This window comes from Macaca fascicularis, chromosome 12, assembly GCF_037993035.2.
Source record: "Macaca fascicularis isolate 582-1 chromosome 12, T2T-MFA8v1.1".
Classification (NCBI taxonomy): domain Eukaryota; kingdom Metazoa; phylum Chordata; class Mammalia; order Primates; family Cercopithecidae; genus Macaca; species Macaca fascicularis.
Genome location: NC_088386.1, coordinates 19,272,832 through 19,295,247, shown reverse-complemented (window position 1 = coordinate 19,295,247; position 22,416 = coordinate 19,272,832). Strand labels below are relative to the sequence as shown.

The 22,416-nt window shown below is 38.8% G+C and overlaps 1 protein-coding gene across 6 annotated transcripts in view; it reads left to right on the top strand.

The window, feature by feature from the left end:
• NCKAP5 (NCK associated protein 5) overlaps positions 1 to 22,416 on the top strand; it is a 978,205-nt gene that overhangs the window by 223,747 nt on the left and 732,042 nt on the right. Inside the window, exon 1 of one of the 6 annotated variants that reach the window (XM_005572981.4) lies at positions 12,554 to 12,681. The exons of the other annotated variants lie outside the window; for them this stretch is intronic. The gene's annotated coding sequence lies outside the window, so the exon portion shown is untranslated. Of the gene's footprint in view, positions 1 to 12,553; positions 12,682 to 22,416 lie in introns of those variants that run through there. 6 annotated transcript variants of the gene reach the window in all.

Genomic DNA, 22,416 nt, shown 5'->3' with positions numbered 1-22,416 from the left:
TGATCTCCAGTGAGAGATGAAAAGAAAACTTTCCTTGAAATTATTTATAGAATGCTTTTATTTGTTTATCTGTAGTTAACATTTAGCTCTCTCTATAGTAATGCTTCTTGAAAAGGAGCATTTTTAAAGATAAGTAACTTTTATGTTCCTATCAAGCATCACCTGGCCAAATAGAAAGGAAGGAAGAGGTAAACGGAGCTCACTAAACAAATCTTAGATGATCTTTGAGAATTTTTAAATATTTAATCTAGAATATTTTTATAATCATTCTTGCAATCTTTTTGTTTGTTTGTTTTTGATTCCAAGTATTTAAGCAATGAGTATCTAGAATAATGAGAGAATGCTTTGTTCTGGGAGTCATGTATAAGCATTTAGACAATAATACCAACCTTAACTGGACTACACGAACCAGATTCCACCTTGGGCCCTATTATGAGTTACTCAGGTTTCCTGTACATTCTAAAGGTGACTCCTCCCAAAACCAAACGTCCTTGAGTCCTGGGAAAACTTAAAGAAGTTAGATAGATCTGTAGTCCCAAAGTACTTACAGAGCAATTTATTAAGACTGGGGTTCCTGGGAAAGTTTTATTCTATCACTCAGTTATTGTCTTCAATCTGCCATTCACTCAAAGGTTTTGTTGGCCTTAATTCAATTCTCTATCTCCTACGCTATCAGTGTTTCTGTTGAGCACTTTTCTATCCAGACAGATAACAGGATTTGGTGACAGCTTTCAATTTCATTACCACTAAAACTTTTGTAGGTATACAATTTCTCTGTGTAGGCTGGTCCCTGACTGTGATTTATTTAGCCCATTATTTATTGGCCTGTAAAACTCGTCCGACTCTGCAAAATAACTCACTAATTCTTCCCGTGTGAAAACCTCTAAAGATATTTATCAACACACATGTAAGTAATCTATCTAAGAGACTCCTGGTCTCTTGAAATTCATAAATAGAATAAAGAGATCCCTGGAACAATGGAAGTATCACCTAAACTCCAGTTTTCAAGATTCCTGTCATTCTCTTGAGGAATATTCAAAATAAAAGGTATCAAATCGGCAGAGAAGTTGTAGTGCCAAAGTTTCTTCAAGTATCTGTGAAAGGCTCCCATTCAACAGCAGAAGCCATGTCAAATCCTTCCTTGGTTGATATGCAAAACAGAAAATATAACTAGTTAAATAAACAGAGAATATGTCCAATTTACCACATTAAAGTCATACAAATTTATAACAGATATTTAGATAATATTTCATTGTTCCCTATAGCTATCGTCTCTTTTAAAAAGCTAATAGCTGGTATGCCTGGGAAAGTAGTAAAAACTTTTTCTTCTGTATTTTGCTGGTGCTATTTTCCATCCTTTCCAGAAGTCATTTTGCGTTATATGTCAAGAGCTATAAAAATGTTCTGATTCTTTGACCCATTAATTCTCCTTTTGGGAATCTAACATATGGAGAGATCACAAAAATATTCATCACAGCAGTGTTTAAAATACTACAAAAGAAGCAACTTGAATGCCCAGAAATGTAGAAATTAAAAAACTATAATATCCCCATTTCATAGGATATTATGCAAAGGCATAAAGTGGAGAAATTCTTAATACATAATCCATTCACCATAAATAGTTATTGATTGTCTTCTATGTGCCAGACACTGTGCTGGGTTCTAAGACTACGTTGATGAGCAAAATCATCATTTCCTGTGGAACCCATGGGGCTTACAGTCTTGCAGGAGTATTAGAGTAGTGAAATTAACATGCTACCCTGATGGCCACATATTTAGAGGGAACAGTTTGATTATTTAAAGACTTGCTGTAAACAAGCTACTTGACAGACTTGTATTTGGAGCTGAGTCCATCAGTGCTCAGGATAGATAACCTTGATGTTGGCTTAATAGCAACAATAGGCACTGGGAGCATTTGGGTGGCATGGAGGAAGGAAGGGGTTCTCAAAGCACTTCAGTGATCCGTGCTATCAGGAGAAGGGAAAATGCAACATTTGAAGCTCAGCTGAGTCTGACTTAAATAAATGTTTAGGGTATCAGCATTTCTGCTTTTCTCATGTTTTTTTTTTTTTTTTAATTCTGTGTGCTGGAAACAGAATATTAATAATGAATGGGCAATTTTTATTTTATCTCATGAAACTATAATGATGCTAAGTTGGTTGCATGATACAGATAATGTGGCAGTATGAGTCCTGCAGTTCTATTGTAAACTCTATGATGTTTCCTCTTCAAAATTTAATGTGCTCTTGCTGCGACAAAGGACAACACTAGGCTAGGTGATTAAAGAAAATCCACTTTTGACCTAATTTGTGGCTGTTGAAGCAAAGGTTAAAGAATGATGTAATGATTGATTCCATGATTTGGTATTTATCAGATCCATGTGTTTGGTGAATGTGTCCATTTCAGAGAGAAACAAATTTATTTCTTCTAAATGGGACTCTCTCTTCTATGGGCAATTTTACAAAGTTATGAATCAGTAACCACCCTTCAGTTCTTGAACCTTTATACTCATATAAATGGATTTGATTCCTCACCTCAGTCCAACATAAAACTTATTGTTTGTTTCTTATTTTGGTGATAAGAGAAGTTCTGTTTTTCCTTACTTCTTTATCAGCATCATTGCTTTGCCCACCTTTGATGATGGTATTATAAAGAAGGATTTGCTTCTGAAGTATAGATATGATTGCTACAAATAAAATATGCCTCCTACAAATAAACAAAATAAAAACCTTATTCTGCTATCAAAAAGACCACTTATCAAGCAGATTATCCTGGTTCTTTGTGCCTCAGTATCTGTGCAAGCGTCGTAAAGCTACATATTCATGCTCACAGCTGCAGAGATCCCAGCTGCCCTCTTCGACAGCTTCGGGATGTTTTCTCCAAGAATGAGTCAGTGAAACAGAAAGGTCACATCAAAGAAGAAGCCTTCAGGGCCTCCAAGCTGTATACCTTGGAAACGGTTGTCTACACCTCTCTTCTTCCACCTCTAAAAGGCCAGAGTGGGTGGTGATTAAAATGTTGCATCAACATATAGTAATTAATTGTGTACAGGAAGTAGGTTACACATCTGAAGACAACTTGAAATGGCCAGTTTAAATATATAAAACATGGAGAGTATGACTGACCAACCTGGCAGGAAAGCAGGGTTGTGTGGATATTTGCTTTCGGGGGAATTATTATTTCAATATTCTGAAGTTGTTTTTAAATGCAATGCTAGTTTCCTATCTGGCTCATCAGCACCTGGGCTGGAACTGGAAACTTGAATTCATGTTCTATTTCCTTGAACTTTGGAAAGATGACCCTAGAAATGAAATGAAGCTTTATTTCCATAAAAAAATGAAAACATTATGTAGCTAGAAAACTAACTCTCTCTGTCTCTCTCTCTCTGTGTCTCTGTTTCTTTTTCTTTCTCTTTCTTTTTCCCCCTTTATCCTAGTATATGAGTTATAAGGTCAAAATTTTGGCTCCCTAATGATATCAGTTTAATAATTTCAGACCTGTGGAAAGGAAGTATAGGCTTCCCTCACTCCTCCTTCCTATTCCCCCACTCCACCCCCACCCCCATTATTTAATCCACCTTAAGGACCCGGTGATAACTGTCAGATTGTACCCATTTGGGAGATTTTTTATTCATGTATCAACAAACATGCACACACACAGTTGGTGCTGGTACAAAAATAGACATATAGACCAATGGAACAGAATAGAGAACACTGTAATAAGGCTGCACACCGATGACCAACTCATTTTCAATAGTCAACAATAATAAGCAATGGGGAAAGGACTCCCTATTCAATAAATGGTGCTGGGAAAACTGGCTCAGTATATGCAGAAGAATGAAACTGGACCCCTACCTCTCATCATATATAAAAATTAAGATGGATTAAAGACTTAAATGTATGACCACAAATTATAAAAATGCCAGAAGAAAACCTAGGAAATACTCTTCAAGTCATTGGCTTAGGCAAAGAATTTATGATGAAGACTCCAAAAACAAAAGCAACAAAATCAAAAGGAGACAGATGAGACTTAATTAAACTAAAGAGCTTCTGTACAGCAAAAGAAACTCTCAACAGCGTAAACAGACAACCTACACATTGGGAGAAATACTTGCAAACTATGCATCCAACAAAGGACTAATATTCAGAATCTATAAGAAACTTAAATGAATCAACAAGAAAAAGCAAACAACTATTAAAAAGTGGGCAAAGGTAATTGTATATACCTACTATGTACCCACAAAAATTAAAAATTAAAAAGCAAAGGACATGAACAGGCATTTCGGAAAACAAGACATAGAAGCAGCCAACAAAAATACGAAAAAATACTCAACATCACTAGTCAGAGAAATGGAAATCAAAACCACAGTGAGATACCATCTCACATCAGTCAAAATAGCTATTATTAAAAAGTCAAAAAATAACAGATATTGGTGAGGTTGTGGAGAAAAAGGAAACATTTATATACTGTTAGTGGGAATGCAAATTAGTTCAGCCCCTGGGGAAAGCAATTTGGAGAGTTCTCAAAGAACAAAAAATACAATTGCCATTTGACCCAGAAATCCCATTATTGAGTATATACCCAAAGGTAAAGAAATCGTTCTACCAAAAAGATACGTGTACTGTATTGCCATATGTTCATCATAGCACTATTCACAGTAGCTAAGACATGGAATCAACCTAGGTGCCCATCAATGGTGGACTGGGTAAAGAAAATGTGGTACATATACACCATGGAATACTATGCAGCCATAAAAAATGAAACTATGTCCCTTGTAGCAACATGGATGCAACTGGAGTCCATTATCCTAAGTGAACTAACACAGAAAAAGAAAACCAAATATTGCACATTTTTATGTATAAGTTGAAGCTAAATCTGGGGGGCACACAGACATACAGCTGGGAACAGTAGACACTGAAGGAGGGAGGGAAGCAAGAATTAAAAATGGAGGGAGGAAGAGGGGGAAGGACTGAAAAACTTTTTATTGGTTACTACATTCACTATTAGGGTGACAGGATCATTAGAATCTCAAACCTCAGCACCACACAATATACCCTTGTGACAAACCTGCACATGTACTGCATGAATCCAAAATAAAAATGGAAATTTAAAAAAAGTAGCTCTGAATTAAAACAAAACAAAGCAAAATCATCTAATACTGCTGTTTTTACTTGCTTTTTTAACATAGCATCTCATCATGAACCTTATTCTGAGGCACTGTATTTAGAACGGCCTTACCCTTTGTAACTCCTGTATAATATTCCACATGGCATAATCTCTGCAACTGTCCACCCACTGGTGATTATTCAGAATGTTTCCAGTGTTGCAATTTCATTCTTTCTCCAACACTGTGTTCAACTGCCTAGTTACCAACACTTTTGATAACATTTAGATACTATTAGTATTTATAATTTTAGTCAATCTAATAGGTAAAATATTGTTCCATTTGTATTTGACTGACTATAGTAGTCTATATTTTCAAATACGTATTGTCCAGTTGCAATCTTTTATAAATTGTGTTTCATATTCTTTGCCCATTTTTGTACTGGAGTCTGTTTCTAGTGCAAGCTGGAAATATTTGGGGTGTTTTGGCTTGGTTCATAGTATCTTTGCTGTAAACATGTGATAAGCTATGTAAATTATGTCTGTTTTTCCCTTTATGGCTTCTGAGTTTAATATCTTATCTCTTTTACTCTGAGTTCATAAGAGTAATTTAATGTATTGTTTCACAATGCTCTTGCTTTTCGGGGTTTTGTTTTACACTTCTAACTTAAATCCCTCAAGAATGGGTTTTTGCACATTGTGTAAAATAGGGTTCTAATGAAATGTGCTTCCACCTACAAAGCAAATACCCTAATGTAATTTATAGAATAATGTAACTTACTTATTAACATGATTTTCTTACTCATCTGAAATTTAGTTTTATCAAAACTTTATTAACATTATGATAATTAAGTTTCTGGCACTGTTTCTAGACCTGGTTCTAGACTTCCTATGCTGTGCCAGTGATTGATTGTCCCTGCACTAGTAGCAATTAGCTTACTGTTTTGGTGATAGTATTTCAAAGTGTGTTTTAATAATCTGTAGGACAAAACTTCCTTAAAGGTTTGTGAATATGCTTGAATAGTTATTCTTCCACATGCACTGTAGAGTGACTTTCACCTAGTGCCCCTTCTTCCCAAAATAATCCTGTAGTAATTCTTATTAGAACTATATCACTTATGTATTACTTTGAGAATAATTATCACTTTTATGATAATACCTGTATCCAAATATACATTTATTTGTACTGTTAATTCATATGAAAGTTTTAAACATTTTCCTTGTATAGGTCTTCTTCGAACTATTTGGGTAAAATTTATTCCTAGATGTATCAGAATTTCAGGATTTTCCTTTTAATTTCCTTTTCTGTTACTATGCAGTATAAATAAGCATGATAACTTTTTATATGTATCCTATTTACAGTTATCTCAAGGTATTGTTAATAAATTCAATTGATAGATTTTTTTAATGCTGACATAGTTTTATATAACTAAAATAAGCTGTGCTTGATCATGTCATATGTGATTTTCTCACATTACATTGCGATTTTCTTACAAGGCTGAATACAATTTGCAAACATTCTGTTTAAAATATTTCCATTTAATTTTATAACTGAAATTAGAGTTTCTTTTTCTGTGCTAGTTTTATGAGAGTTTCTTTATCTGTGCTAAGGATCTGCTGGCTCAGTAAAGTTAATCATGAAAATGTTTATATTTTTCTCTTTTCTGGTACAAATTAAATTACATGGGAATTATCTATTTCTTGAAATTTAAATAAAATCAGACTCGTATGCTGTATTTGCCTATTTAAAACTATAGCATTTTAGCAACAGTTTTATTACCTTACCTTCTTTTGTGTGCTTCTGTCTCATACTTCTTGTATTCATTTCAGTCATAATGTTTTGCTTAAAAAATACCCATTTTCAAATGCAGTGTCACCCACATAGTCTTACCATTTTTCAAATTGTCTTCCTACTCATTTATGTCTTTTTTTCTTAGTCTTTATGTTGTGTGCTGTTATGTTTGTTCCTTAATCAGAATGCCAGAGAACTGGCTTCCTTAATCAGAACCGGCTTCCTTAATCAGAAGCCGGTTATTTGAAAAGACAAAACAGGTCTTTTCAAATAACCGGCTTTCAGTTTAATTCATTCTTTGTTTGCTTTTGTGTTTTGATGTTGTCCCTGTGCTAGAATATCTTCTCTGAGATTTTTGCGTGGCTCTCCCTACTGCATTATGAAAAACTTTCAGCTCAAATGCTGCAGGGAAAATTTTGCTGACTACGTTTCCTGGCTACCCTCCCAATCCCAGAACATTGTACTAGTTTATGTATTACACTAGTTTATGTTTTGTATATCACCGTCAGAAATTATCTACTTATTTTAAAAACTTAAAATAGACTTTTTTTGTGTGGTTTTAGAACAGCTTGAGATTTACAGAAAAAAATGGAAAGGTAGTACAGAGTTCCCATATACCTCTCATCTAGTTTCTCCTATTATTAACATCTTACATTAGTATGGTACATTGGTCACAATTAATGATACACTGGTATTAACTAAAGATCATACTTTATTTGAGTTTCCATACTTGAATAAGGTATGATCTTTAGAACCATTTTTGCATCTCGGGGATAAATCCTCCTTGGTCACAATGTATATCTTTTTGATGTGTTGTTGAATTCAGTTGGTTAATATTTTGTTGAGGATTATTACATCTATGTTCATCAGAGATATTTGCCTGCAGTTTTCTTATAGCGTCTCTGTCTGATTTTGGTATTAGATGATGCTGGCTTCTTAAAATAAATTTGGAAGTAGTCCCTCTACGTCTATATTTTTTTGTTTTTTGTTTTTGGAAGACTTTAAGAAGGCTGAATGTGTAACGCATTTATTTTCTATCTTTCTTTTTAAAATAAAAGCATTTAAGGCTATATATTTTCCTCTGGATTTTACTGCATCACAGTTTTGATATAGGGTGTTCTCCATTGTGGTGTTTATGTCTAAATAACTTGTACTTTTTTTTTTTTTTTTTTTTTTTTGAGATGGAGTTTCACTCTGTTGCCCAGGCTGGAGTGCAATGGCGTGATCTCAGCTCGCCGCAACCTCCGCCTCCTGATTCAAGCTATTCTCCAGCTTCAGCCTCTGGAATAGCTGGGATTACAGGTGCCCGCCACCACACCCAGCTAATTTTGTATTTTTAGTAGAGACGGGGTTTCTCCGTGTTGGTCAGGCTGGTCTCTACTCCCGACCTCAGGTGATCCACTCTCCTCGGCCTCCCAAAATTCTGGGTTTACAGGCGTGAGCCACCATGCCCAGCTGTACTTTGTATTTTTATTGCAGTTTCTGTCCTTGGTTTGGTTAGAAGACTCTTTTTTAATGTAAAGGCACTTGAGAGTTTTTGTGTTGTTTGCCTTTTCCTCACTCACTTTAGGGAATTTTCAGTGTTTTCTTTGTGGCCACATGCATAATCATTTTCTGTGATTTTTTATCCCATGAGCATAAAAGAAGACTGTGCATTTTCTGTTTAGCATACCAAATATGCACTTACACGCAAAGACAAACTCTGGGCGCAATCCTCTTCTGACTCCCCATTTGAAATATTTAGAATTTTGTTTTCAGATTCTTTTTGTATTTTCCACAATTATATGCATCTTCTGTTTTAGGAACGAAAACTTTTTAACCTTCATATTATTGCACTTCTCTATACATTATTGTCATTCATTTTGATTTCACTTTATCATCTAGCAATTTTTGCTTGTTACTTCTTTTTTCTTTCTTTTGCTCTGCCCTCTTTTTCCCTTTTGCCACAGGACATCCGTTGCCAGTGTTATCTAGGCCTGAAATGTTTTCTCCCTGTAATTGTAATCCTTTATTCCCTATTTTCTGATATAATCCATAAGCTGACTGCCCCCCTAATTACTTTCCAAAGATGGTTCACATACATACTGTTTTCTGACTGGCTCTGCCTCAGACTTATATGTCCAAATACCAGTTTCTTCTCCACATAGGTGTTTATTAGACTCCTCAAATCTCACAGCCAAAATAGGCCTCTCAATTTGTATGTCAGAAAGTTACTCTTTCCCCGTTCTTCACCTGTGCGATAATGTTTCCGATGTAAACCATTAAAACCTAGGCAATACCGTGGGTTTGATCCGCTAACCAGGGAGCTGTTTGGAACAGAGGATGGTGACTAACTGTGCTTAGAGGGGAATTCCCGCAGACTGACTGCTCTACTCTTTGAAGTGGGCCCTGGCATCCAACAAGGCTCCCTCCTAGGAAAACCATTTAATCATTGGCCTCATTTAGAGTTTAACTATATTTTATGGCCTTCTCAGCTATGAAGTTAAAATTCACAAGGCCCAGAAAATATAAATTACAATAATGCCTTTCATTTTCTTTGTCAAAATGCTTTGAATTGCAAGAATGTTTTTTATTTTTATGACTGTATCAAGTGTTTTTATGGAGGCTGGTTCCCCCTTCCCCTAGGCTTAAACAAATTCTAAAACAGGACTTCTCAAACTGTCACGTGCCCCAGAACCACCAGGGATTTTATAGAAATGCAGATTCAGATTCAGGAGGTTTGGGGCAGCCAGGTGCATCTACTTGTAACACGTTCCTGATAAGGCTACATTGCTAGCCCTGCAGACCACAACATGACTAGCAAGGCAAAGTAGCAAGTAAAATCCTTCTAGGCTTTTACATTTTTGTTTTGGATTTAGTTTCTGAACGCCACACAAAAAGTCAAATCTCTATACTTTATGAAAACATTTTATTTTTCACATTACAATTTTCACCCACCTTGAAAACTCATCTAGGAAGCCTGACTACAAATGGTAGATATTTCAAAAAGTCAACTGAATTTTAAAGAATCAGAACTTGCTGGCTCAGACAAGATGCATAATTATTTATCATATCATATGAAATCACTTCCAAGATGGTGTTCTGGTGTTATCTGAGTAGTAGGAAGTTGGGTGGCCATCTTGGTCGGCCAGGGACTTGTCTGGTGTTAGCAATGACAGTCACACTGATTGGGAAACCTCTGAGGCCTGAGAAAATTGAGAGCATTAACAGCAGCCTGAGAAGGACTCTTTTGTGACCCTGGACAAGTTATAGGGTGTTAATCCTATAACTATGGGTTTAAAAGGCACAGTACTCCCTGACACCTATGAGTTTTCGTGTGTACCTTAAACAATCCATCACTTTTAGTTTCAGTAGAGCAGGTTTAGACCGTAATTACAGGATTGACTTGCCCAGGGTCACATGAAATTAACTGTGGCTTCAAGTTCTCTATCTATACTTTTCTGCCATGATGAGTGCACAATACAGTGGCTTTCTAACTGAGATGAATATTATTCAATTGGATTTGGAGAAATTAGTCTTGCTTTAGAACTTCTCTTTAAGACTTATTAAAAACAAAATGGAAGCAAACAAAAACCTTCCTTTTCTTCTATTTTTTAAAGCTGAGTACACAAGAGATAAATGGAATACATTGTAAATATTCTGTTTTGAAAGTTGAAGTTTCTTATGATTTAATTCTGGAAATGTTAGCTGTATTTGCTAGTTATTTTCCACGAGCTGATAGTCATCTCACCAGTGATGACATTCATAATATTATTTGAAAAATTTACTTCATGTGGGCTAAAATTTACTAAAACTGCCTTTAAAAACCAACTAAAGGTCACATAGCACCTTGTCCTTCTAGTGGGATTGCACGATAAATGTCAAAAATCCATTCTAATTGGATGCAGACGTCCCTAGGCATTTGGCAATTAGCAGTAACAATTCTTCAATTAATAACATATAATATTCCTAATGCCAAGTGTGTTATATGTTATTAAGCAGAAAGGGTTCTGAGTAAGTCTTGGTTTAAAAAAAAGAACAGGCTTGACTGAGGTGCGACTTCACTTCACTTCAGTTTCATGATGATTCAACATTCGATGCAAATGTACTAATGGGCTGAAATCAAACTGTGCTTCCAGGATATGAAGGAGAGCTCTGGAGTGTCATTCTGCTTACAATCACTGACTGGCTCAAAAAGGTCTTGAGCCACAACCAAGAAGCAGGCATTAGCTATGGGTCATCAGTTTTCACTGGAATGGTGGCAATGTCAGTTAGTATTTGTCAAAACCCTAAATACCTTGTAGTAAAATATTCCAACAGACTGTAAATGTTCATCTTGGAAACACTCGGGAAAGTGTGCATGTGGAACTAGAAAATTGTCTGAGAAACTGACTAATAAAGCTGCTTCCATGCAGAGAGGCTCCTGAGCTTGGAACATGTCCCAAATTAGATGTATTGAGATCCCCAGGCTGTGTTTTGCAATTCAAATATACCGGGACTTTCCGTGGCAGCCCCTTAGACTCCCCAGTGGTGGGGTCCTTTGAATGTTCACACATAAATGGGGGTCTTTGTTCTCTGGTGCGTGAAACTGAAGTAAGTTTTGGTAGAAAAGGGATTGCATGGATATATTTGAGAGCCATGCTTTGGTGGTAAATTCAACCTTAAAATCCCAACGTGAATAGCTTTTGAGGCTTCTGATCATAGATGAAGTTAAAGGCTGCAGTTTTAGTGATGCCAAGTGGTTCTGCATATCCATCTCTATTATTTAAAAGAGTCATCAACACTTCATTAAGTGTCAGGAAATGTTGCCTTAGAAAAGTCATAGAGAGATTAGGAGGGCATGTGAGAGATCCCTGTTTACGTTTGGCCAAGCCTGTTTGTACCAGAATAATTCCTTTGACCAGAGAAAAATGTTACTCTGTGACTTGAATTCTTCTTTTCCCGGTCCTGAAAATGGGTCACAGACAGTTCCTTTATTCACTGGGTTTATCTGCACTTTCGGCTCTCAGAAGAATCCCCCTAGATTTGTAGCACCAAGGGATCTATAGGATACAGCCAGCCTTCACTGTTGAGACATATTTGTTCAGGACACAACTTACCAAAAATCACACAAACAATAGCAACAAGGAAGGGCTGCCCTCTTTGATTTCATATTCTGCAATTTGCCTGAGGCATTTACGTAAGCAATCCTGTTCATCTGTAGGACCATAGAGCAACCTGTGCTGGGAGTAAGCTCCTTGAGGACAGAGGCCACATATGCATCATCCTTTTGTCTTCCTGATATAGCCTGGTCCATGAGAGATGTCACTCTGTGTGTTGCCATCTTTGGGAATTCTCTGGCTTTATTTGCTCCATCCCTCCCCAGCCAGCCTGGAATGGGAGTGTCCCCTGCAGTCTGTGCTCCAACACAATAACACATACCACATTATATTGCCTGTTTCCTCCACTAGAATCTGGGGAGTGGATCTTTCATTTCTATATCCCCAGTGCCAAATGCAGTAGGTGCTCAGTACACGTGGAAAGAGATGAATGAATGGAAGGCTCTAGATAAAGGTTAGCTGAGTTGAATTGAATAGAGCAGGCATACCCTCTAGCTATCAGTGGGGTGGGATTTAGTGCAGGTGATGTAATGTGACTTGACAGGGTAGTTAAATATTGACAGAAAGGAGGAAGCACACTGGCCCTGTTCAGAAAGAGGAAAGTAAGGGCTGACTGAGGCTGTCAGATCAGAGAGCTGAGGCTGGAAGTGGCTGCAGTGGTCCTGATGACCCAGCTGAGGTCACTGGTTGGCTCTTGCTTCAGTAGAGGTAAGGTTTGGATCCTGGCTGGGGAGATAATGGATTGTGATGTGAGTAAACGCAGGCTGTGCCTGTGGCTTGGAGATGGCTTGCATCCCAGACACTCTCTGCTGGCTGCCCACTCGTATATAGCTCAGACTGATCCTCATTTAAGGCAAGAAACATGAATTCTAGTTGAATCTCTCTCCCCTCTCCTCACCTTATCCATGCTCCTTAATGATCTGTGCTTTTATGTAACCTCTTAAAGTGATTGGGGCTGGATGCTGATTCATGCATTTCGAATGCTCAGGTGAGGAATTTGTACATGTGAATTAATTTGTAAGCACTCTGTGATGTTAATGATTAGAGACATGCGTAACAATAGAATTAGGAGGCATAAACATGTTCAGTGCTACCTGGATGCTGCTTTATATAGGCAGGAGTGGGGTAGGGAGGGAAAACTGCATTAGGCAATGTTTTTAGCTCTAATGTGGAATGAGGGAGCAAGCAGAGGTGAGTTCAAGGAGGATATTGGGTAAGTGAGAAAATGCCAACAGACAGCAGACAGAGAATTGTTTTAGGCGAGTCTAGCTCTGCATTTAGAAAAGCATGCATGTCACCTTGGGGGAAAAAAAGGCCCCATTTGACTTTAGAAAGACTGTTGAATCTGCTGGCATGGCTCAGGGTAGCTCTTCGGGAAAGAAGAGTTGGTATCCTGCTCATCATTAAATAGTCACATACAGTAATAAGAACCAGCAGAGGCAAGTGTCTGTTAGTTCCTTGTCTTTAGAGAAGGAGAAAACGCTGGGTGACTGCTGAGCAGCAGCGGGGTGAGGCAGGCTGTTTGGGAGTCAAATCTGGTTCAGATCTCAGCTTAGCAAGTGACGAGGTAGAGCCGCTCAATCTCCGTGAGCCTTTATTTCTTCATCTGTGAAATGGACAGAATAAAACCTCCTGGCAGGTTGCTGTGAGGCTTGAATAAAAATGTATAAAAACACATCGGACTCTGCCCGGCCCGTAGCAGCTCACCCCAAAAGTATGAGTTCTCCTTTCCCGATTTCAAAAGGCTTATCCTATCTTATCTGTTTGAAGTAACATTTGTATTGAGATCTAATTTACATACATACATACATACTTTGCACCCATTAAAGTGTACTGTTCTCAGAGTTGTGCACCCATCACCACAATCCAGTTTAGGATGTTTTCATCACTGCAAAAAGAAACCTCATAACCAGTATCAGTTTTTTCTCATGTCCTCCCAACGTCCCAGCCCTAGCCTGGCTGGCGATCATCTGGCTCTTTGGAATTTGCCTATTCTGGACATTTCGTATACATGGATTGTCCAATATGTGTTGGCTTGCAACTCGTTTCTTTCACTTACCATAATATTTTCAGGATCTCTCCCTGCCGTAGTATACATCAGTGCTTCATTTTTTAATTGCAAAATAATACCCCATTGTACAGGTATAAAATACATCATTTATTAATTTATCATTTGATGGAAATCTAGGTTTCTACATTTTGGCTATTATAAATAATGGTACTATAAAATTCATGTACACATGTCTGGGTGGACAAATGTGTCTACCTTTTTCATAGTGTCTTAAAACTAATAGATTCTCTTAGCCCATCTTCCCCAAAAGATATTAGAAAACACTGTAGAGAATATGAGGGCAGGCCCCCTTTTACTCAGCAGAAATGGGCAGAAATGTCAACATGGTCATCACTTTCCTTCAGAATATTGGAATACAAAAGTGGGTCTTCAGCAATGTTGAGTCTTATGCAAAAGTGAGTAAAATAAACCAGTCTCGTGAACTGCCTTGTGAATGTGCGTATGTCTCCAGGGCTATACACATTACCACTATAGGATTGGGGGTATGTCATACTATGTTTTTTTGTCTCTTTGTCCTTTGCAGGAATAATTATGAATGGTTTTGCTGAGCAGGAAAATAGAAACAGCATGTGGTAGGGAAGGGTTTGCAAAATTAAATGTGTAAATAGGAAAATCATACAAATGAGTGAAATGGATGGTTAAGATGAGCGTCTGTGTGAGTGTGGAGATACATTCTAAATCACCTATGGCTTCATCATCAGGGAGACCTTAGGGAATGGTAATGAATGTGGCAAACAAAAGAGTACATGTTTCATCTAAAAAGGGAAGGAAATATTGGAACTCCAGCTGTAGGCTCATGTTCCTATAATTATGTTCCATGTAGGTACATGGCTCACCTAACCATATCTTCTCCTTTTTCAAGATAACAATTTAAAATTATTTTTAAAAATCCACTTTATGGGCCAAATGAAATATATCTGTGAACTATATTTACTTCATTAGAGATCAGTCTGTGGCCTTTCCAGTGGGATAAATCTTATTACTGGGAAACCACAAGATTTGGGGACAAATTCCAATATTGTCCCCCTACTAATTCCATTACTCTTTGTTGCTATTTCTTGGACCCTCTATTTCTTCTTTGGAAACTAAAGGAATTTGGTAAAATGTGCTCACATGGTTCTTTTTACCTTGAACATTCTAGAGTGGCATGACTGCCACGATTCAGGGTTCTGTCTCGGATAGCAGCACAGAAGCATTAGGGACAGAAGAAAAGAGTTCCAAGTGACTACAACCTTAAGAGGCAGGTGTGCTCTAAACAGCCTCCTTCACATGTCTTGTAGTGCAAATCTGCTTGGGACAAAACCTCTCAGCCTTTATCTGAAAAGGTCTTTTAAGTTTGCCTTCATTTTTAAAAGAAATTTTCTCTGTAGGAGGCTTTTTTTCTTTCATTGTGACTCAATATGCCCTTGGTCTGAACCCACACTAAGGGTAAAAAATTCCACCACTTTATCACTGTGTTGAAACACCGAGGTTTGTTTATTTGTCTATTACTTCAAAATTTATTTAAGACTGACCTATTAGAAACACTAAGGGCAATGGAGTTTTCTAGTTCTGTTATTTGAAGATTTCATGGAGAAACGTTTCTAATTGAAATGCCCCAAACTGCAGAGGTCACAGTTTAATCAAAGAACTGGGTGTTTGCCTTGCACTGGTATATACTACCCAGTTTTGCTTGATGTTGGGCTATAGACCTGGGAGGGGCAAGAATAAAATAACAGCCCCCATACCATCTTGAACTATGTTCTTGAATCCTCCATTTGTCCCCTGATCCTTCTCTTTTCTCACTGCTGGTCTGGTTTGGGAGTAACTTATTAAAACAATACAAGGAGCCAAGCACTTTTGTATTTGGGAGTAGCCCCGAGGTCTGAACAGTCTAATTACTACATCCTTGGGTTCAGTGTGCTTTTCATTCCTTTTATAATTTGTTCCTCCAAGCCATCCTATGAGGTAGAACAGAGCTATTGTCGCTGTTTGACAGTTAAGGAAATTGAGGTTCTGCACTTGTTGGAAGTCTCAGAGTTGATTAGCTGCAGAACTGGAATCAGAATGCCCATCACCCAAGGTACTTGTCAATCACTTAGCCACAAAGACAATTCCCATCTCAGTTAAGTAAATCATTAAAGCAAGGTCAAAGAAGTCCTGTGTAGCAGCTTCTAATGCTAGCCTCTGAGAAAATATCTGTTGGAAAGAGCAGTTTGTGAAGGCTTAAATCATATGTTGCACATATTTAAATGAAGTGGGTCTCAACATTTTTTCCTATTGACTCCCTACATCCGGGCAAGTTTGCCTTCAAACCTCTTGACTGAAAAATCACAGCTTTAAAGTTCATCTAAGAAATGTATTCCCTCTGTCACTAATTTTAGCGTCTAACAGCGCTCCCTGTTTGAAATGTTTTCCTTATGTCAACCAAATTTCTCACATTGCAGTTTACATTCATTTTCTCCTACGCCTTTTCTTCTCACTCAAAATGTCGAACAGCTGGTCACATTCACGACATAATAGCTTTTTCACCATTATGGCCTACTTGACCCACCCCACCTCCAGCCTTCTCTTCTCCAGGCAAAATAATACCAGGGCTATTTAGCCTTTGCTCCCAGGTCCTGTGGTTCCATCCTTTGATCTACACTGTGGTTCTCCTCTGAATCCTCCCGTTGGAGGCCCAGGAGGACAATAGCTCCATCTTGTCAAAAGCGCACTGAGGCCTCTCAAATGAGAGGTAACAAAGCCTGGGGCTCCCATCCCAATGCCTCGGATTAGCATATTTCCCACATTGTGCACCTCGACAGCTCTCTGCTGGGAAGGACACCTGCCACTGCTCTGGCAGTTCACGGTCACTTGCCAGACTGACCCACTGTGCTCGCAAAATCAACCTGGGAAAGTGGGCCTGGGGTTGATTCCAGGCTGCGCCGTCTTTAGGAGTGCTGTGGGCTCACCTAGTGGGACAGAAGTGCATGTCTTCCAGGGGTGTGAAGGAGGTAATCGGGGTTAATGGGAACTTGCCCTTTGAATTGCCAAAAATGAGATACTGAGAGAGCTGGTCGTTCTGGGCCCTCTAGGACTGATCTGAGCAATGTTCCACGTGTCGGGGCCAATAATCAAAAATAGCCAAATGAGTCAAATGGAAGAGTTGCCTGTGGTCCTTAAAAGAAGGAAACAAACAAATCCCTGCCTTTTTTTTTTTTTTTTTTTAAACATACCTTCCAGGGCAAAAAAGAACGATATTTTCATTATTCATATCAAAGAGTAAGGAGAAAAGTGTTTTTTATTTTAAGCAACATTTCAAAAGCAGAGTATCTGGCAACGCTTTTACTAAGTCTTGTGTTTCTCACTCTCATTCTAAGCATTGCCCCACCCTCAGATGCGTGCAAAACCAAATGTTTGGCAGGGAAAGGAGTTTCATAAAATAAAAAGATGCTACACTTGGAAGTCTTTTTTTCCAAACTTCGAGGAAGTTGCCTGCTGCTTTGGAACTAGCGTTTTCTCATTTGGTCCGTGGCGTGAGCCGCCTCTCACCCTACGCTCGGAATGATGAGTCTGAGCTGAGTAGAAATGCTTTGACATGATAAAAACAAAAACAGCCTCTAAACATTCCACAGGTTGGGGCTATTTCAGTACAATGTGAACCTATCTTTTTTTTTTTTTTTTTAGCATAATGCCAAAGCAGATTATTTCCAATGCCAAGTTGAGCATTAGCCCTCATCTCTGAAAGTCTAGTTTCACAGTAGAGTGTAAACCCGAATCTTTCAGAACTAGAGCCTTTTCAAGAAGCCTGAAGTTTCCATTTGCTGTGATCCGTTTCACAAGGAGCACAGAGGAACAGCTTCTTTTCTCTTTTACGGCTGCCAGGTTCTCAGAAATCATGAAGGTAGTTTTGAGAATGTGAAAAAGTTGTTCCAGAAAAATGTCATTTTCATCCCTATACATTGAAAAATGATTTCTGAAAAACAAATCCAAAGGGTATCTCTACGAAGCCCCTGTGGGAAATTTCCCATCTCTTGGAATCTGGAAAACAGGACACATGTCTTTGCTAGGAAAGGATGACTAGAGCAGAATTTCCACTAGTTTTATTCTCTGAAGGAAAAGTCTTCATCTGTCTTAATGCTGATTACACCCAGAGCTCCACAGAGCGCCTGGCATAAAGGACGTGTTTTCTAGATATTTGTTTAATGTATAATAAGCTGCCAAACTGTGAAGAGGTAGGAGAGACCTGATGTTTATCAGAGCCAAACAGAAACTTGACATCTCTCAGCAGCAAAGAGAAACATCGCTAAGTGAAAATCAGAAATATTTTATTCCATGTGACTACTGTTCTAACACACTTACCTCACCAAAATCCAGACAAGTTGTTTATGATCTACCACTCACAATATGTTTTACTTTTGCTCAGTTAAACTCATCTCTGGGAGTCAAAACGGTATTTGATCTCTGTCTATATATCTGTAACTCTACAGCTATTCAAAATAAATGCATCATTTCAAAAAATGGAAGGAGAAAACAGTTGTTTTCAAAAGCCTCAGAAAGAGAGCCTTTTGTATACAGATAGGGGATGTGTGGTTGTGACAGTGCATTTGAATAAGAAATAAAAATAGCACTTAGAGGTCAAGCTCTATGTTGGGGATTGGGGTTTGGCTTAATTAAGGAAGCAGCAAATTATTTGCACGTTCTGCAGCCCAGTGGTCAATGGAACCCCTGGTGACCAAACACACTTGTTCAAAGTGAGAGCCAGAGCCTCCTTTGACCTATAAATGTATTATCTAAGGGAGTATGGTCAGCTGGCTCCCAAAGTGACCTGGGCCTGCAGCTGCTCTGCCAGCTGGCTGTCACAGGCTTGCAGCAGAAAACGTGGAGAGGACTCATGGCGTCACCAGATGCCTTATAGCAGAGTCCAGCTGATGCCCCACACAGCGCAAACCAATTCTGTGTTTCATATGAAACGACTTGGCTTGGATGTCATAGCCATTACTTTCAATACAGTAGAGTGAGTATCTCACATTAATAATTTAATTTTCCAAATGCATGAGCTGTGGTCAGATTAGTGGCCACTGGCAACAGCCAAATCTCAGACTACAGGCATTTTGCAAGGAATTTCCAGGATACAATTTCTTTGGCCATGACATGGTACAAATGGCAACATGAATAACCCCATTTCTGCCAGTGTGAACCGAGGCAGCATCAGCGGGGGCGATGGGGTTGAACTAACCTGAGTAATCAAACTGAATCAATCTGGGACATAATGGACAGCAGCAGCTTGGCCTGTGTATTTACCAATTTGTAAAACAACTAAGCATAGAGTGAGCATATTGCAGGTCAAAGTTCAACACTAGGGCGGGACGGAGAGAGCCCTATCAGTGAATTCTTGATTCAGGCCACTGGAAGGACCATTAGCCAGGACCTACATCTGCCCCTGAATTTTAAATGTAATTTAACTCTCCTGATAAGTTAACTCATGTGTTAAGGAATATGTAAAAATATCATGCTTTCTCCTTATTATTAGTTTGTGTGCTATAATATTCCACCCTTAATACACTCCTTGGGAGGAAAATCTAATTTTCATAGTAAAATTCAGAGAAAGCACCACTATTAGAATGGCCTAACCAGGAAAAATGCCAGCTCGAGTATGATGTGTAAGAATGTGCATGGTGAGAGGTGGTGTAGGGAGGTGGGACCATATATTGAGCAGACTAAAGGTTGTACAAAGTATCATTTAATAACTACAGATATGTATCTAAATCTGTGAGTCAATATAGTGCTTTCTTTGGTGCAACAAAAATGACCTGAATTTATCCTCCCTGTCTCTGCCCCATTGGCTATTTTGCCCTTTGCTGCTTAGTGATAATGGGAACACTGCATTGCCTTTGGGGTAAATGATTCCACTAGAGTAATTTACCATGTGGAAACCAAAGGGGACAGGTTTCTAATGTGGAAAATGTTTTAACCTCAGAAAACGAAAAGACAGACTCCATTTGGAATGGCACCTTGTCTTGGAATCATAGACTGCACATCTATGGAGTGTTCCAATTAAACCTTGTGTCTAGGTATTTCCAATTTTGGTATATTAGACCTTACCCTAATACCTGTTTCATAAATAATTTCAGAGTATTTATGACTTTAAGAACTCACTGTATTTTATGTGGCTCCTGAGTTATGACCGAAATTGCTGTGGCGTGACATTTAGTATGTCATTGATTTTTCTTGGAACCCATCCTAAGTGGTTCTTCTACTGTAGGAGAATACTATAATGATGCCTATTATGTGCAAGTCCCCAAGGGCACCAGGATAGTGAGGTGTCCTTGTGTTCTTATTCATGATGTAGTGTTCAACTCCAGACAAATTGTGTGAACTCAGATGACCTCTCGGATGGCCAAGTCTTTAACTCTGTCCCTCTATATAGAAACCAGAAAAATTTAATGTCCATTGGGACCAGGCAAATAACATAACTAGTGAAGCAGGCTGGATGGAGAAGGGGACAAAATGGAGATTGTAATGCCTGTCTGAAGGCGTCAGATGCTTCTCTGCGTCTTCTGATTGTTACGGGAGAACACGTTATTGTGGGAACACAGGGTGGGCCTGCTGCTGCCGGATCTTCCAACCTCTCAAGAGAAGCTGGAAAATGAACTTTTTAAAAATTGTGACATCTTCTGATTTATGAAGTTTAGCTCATTAAAATGTTTTATACCTGGTTTTGAAATCATTGTAGATTTGCATGCAGTTGTGAGAAATAACACAGAAAGATGTACCCTTCCTTGCTTCCCCTAATGATAACATCACACATAACTATAGTATATCACCACTAGGATCTGATCTTACCAGTTCATTCCTTTTAAACTCTGTACAGGCCAGTCACAACACATTTGAGGGCTAGCCTTAGTCTAGCTCACTACTTCTGTTTGCAATCTGTGTACATTACAGTCTGTCTAGATTTAGGGGAGCAGCCCATGCCTCTGTGTCCTAACAGCTGAAGCTAAAGAAGCCATTTGCAACATTACTAGAAGGTCGACCTCTCCTAGTACTTCCTTCCTGGATGCTTGTCCAGTCTTCCAGTTTGCAGACCAGTCCCCATGTGCCTATAGCTGTGTGCCTGGCTTGGGCCTGTGCTCTGACACTTGTACCATCTCTTCCCCCTGTGCATCCACACCCACATGGTGAGCTCAGCTTCTACTCAGACTTGGTGGGCTCTGCATGTTTGCTCCAGGCAGGCCAGACCTGCAGGCTTTGGCCCATGACATGACTTCTGGGCTCACAGGACTCTCACATTCGCTTTCTTCAAATTCCTTCCCTGCTCCCTCTCCTTCGTCCCTCCCTCCCTGCAGAAGGTAAACCATTGTAGTACACTTCAAGGTGGTAGGTACCCAAGGTATTTATTTGTTTGTGCCAGAATTTTGAAACCTCAAATGTTTCTTTAGATAAAGGGAGTCATAGTTTGGGGATGACAACTACAGAGGTTTTTAAAATAAATATTTGACATAAAAGCTAGTTTTCTAGGGTAAATGGCTTTAAAGCCTCTGTGATACTGATTTAAAAGTTGCCAATAAAGTTTTAGAAAGCTTGGGATAAAAATCATACTTCTAGAGTTCCTTCTGGTTTATGATAATTACAGGAAAAAGTTAAGGTCTTCACTTTTGTCCAGTTAATTTTTGTCTTGTTGCCTTTGAAGTCACCACAGTAGAGGTCATTCCTGGTCAACAGTGAATGACAGAAGGTGGGAAGAAGCATCTCAGCACATTAATGAGGGACTTGAGTCTTGTGAGTATGAAGGCCAAGGTCAGAATAAGAAATTCGGAATCAGGAAAGAAAATGTGGGGCAGAGCCTTGCACCCACACTGCACATGGTGACTGTCTTGGTCTGGGCTGCTGTAATAAAGTACCATAGACTGGGTAGCTTATAAAAATGCAAACTTATTTCTCACAGTTTCGGAGGCTGGAAGTCTGAGATCAGGAGCAAGCATGGTCAGGTTCTGGTAAGGACCCTCTTCCAGGTTGCAGATGGCTGCTTTCATTATCCCCACATGGCAGAGAAAGAGAGGGCTCTCTGTGGTTCCTTTCTATAAGGACACTAAACCCATTCATGAGAGCTCTATCCTCATGAGCTAATCACCTCCCAAAGGCCCCACCTCCCAATAACATCACCATGGGGGCTAGAATTTCAATATATAAATCTGCGGAGTACGTAGACATTCACTCCATAACAGTGACTGCTGTGACCATCAGTGGGCCGCAGGACAGAGCCAGCTGCCTTATCTCTGATATGTGGATGAACACGAGTTGGAGGCAGGAACAGTGAAGCTTAGTTTGAAGCCTCTTCTCAGATGAGAGTAATCATTCTCACCGAGCAGACATGGTGATTCTCAAGTGTGTGTACATCATGGGGAGGG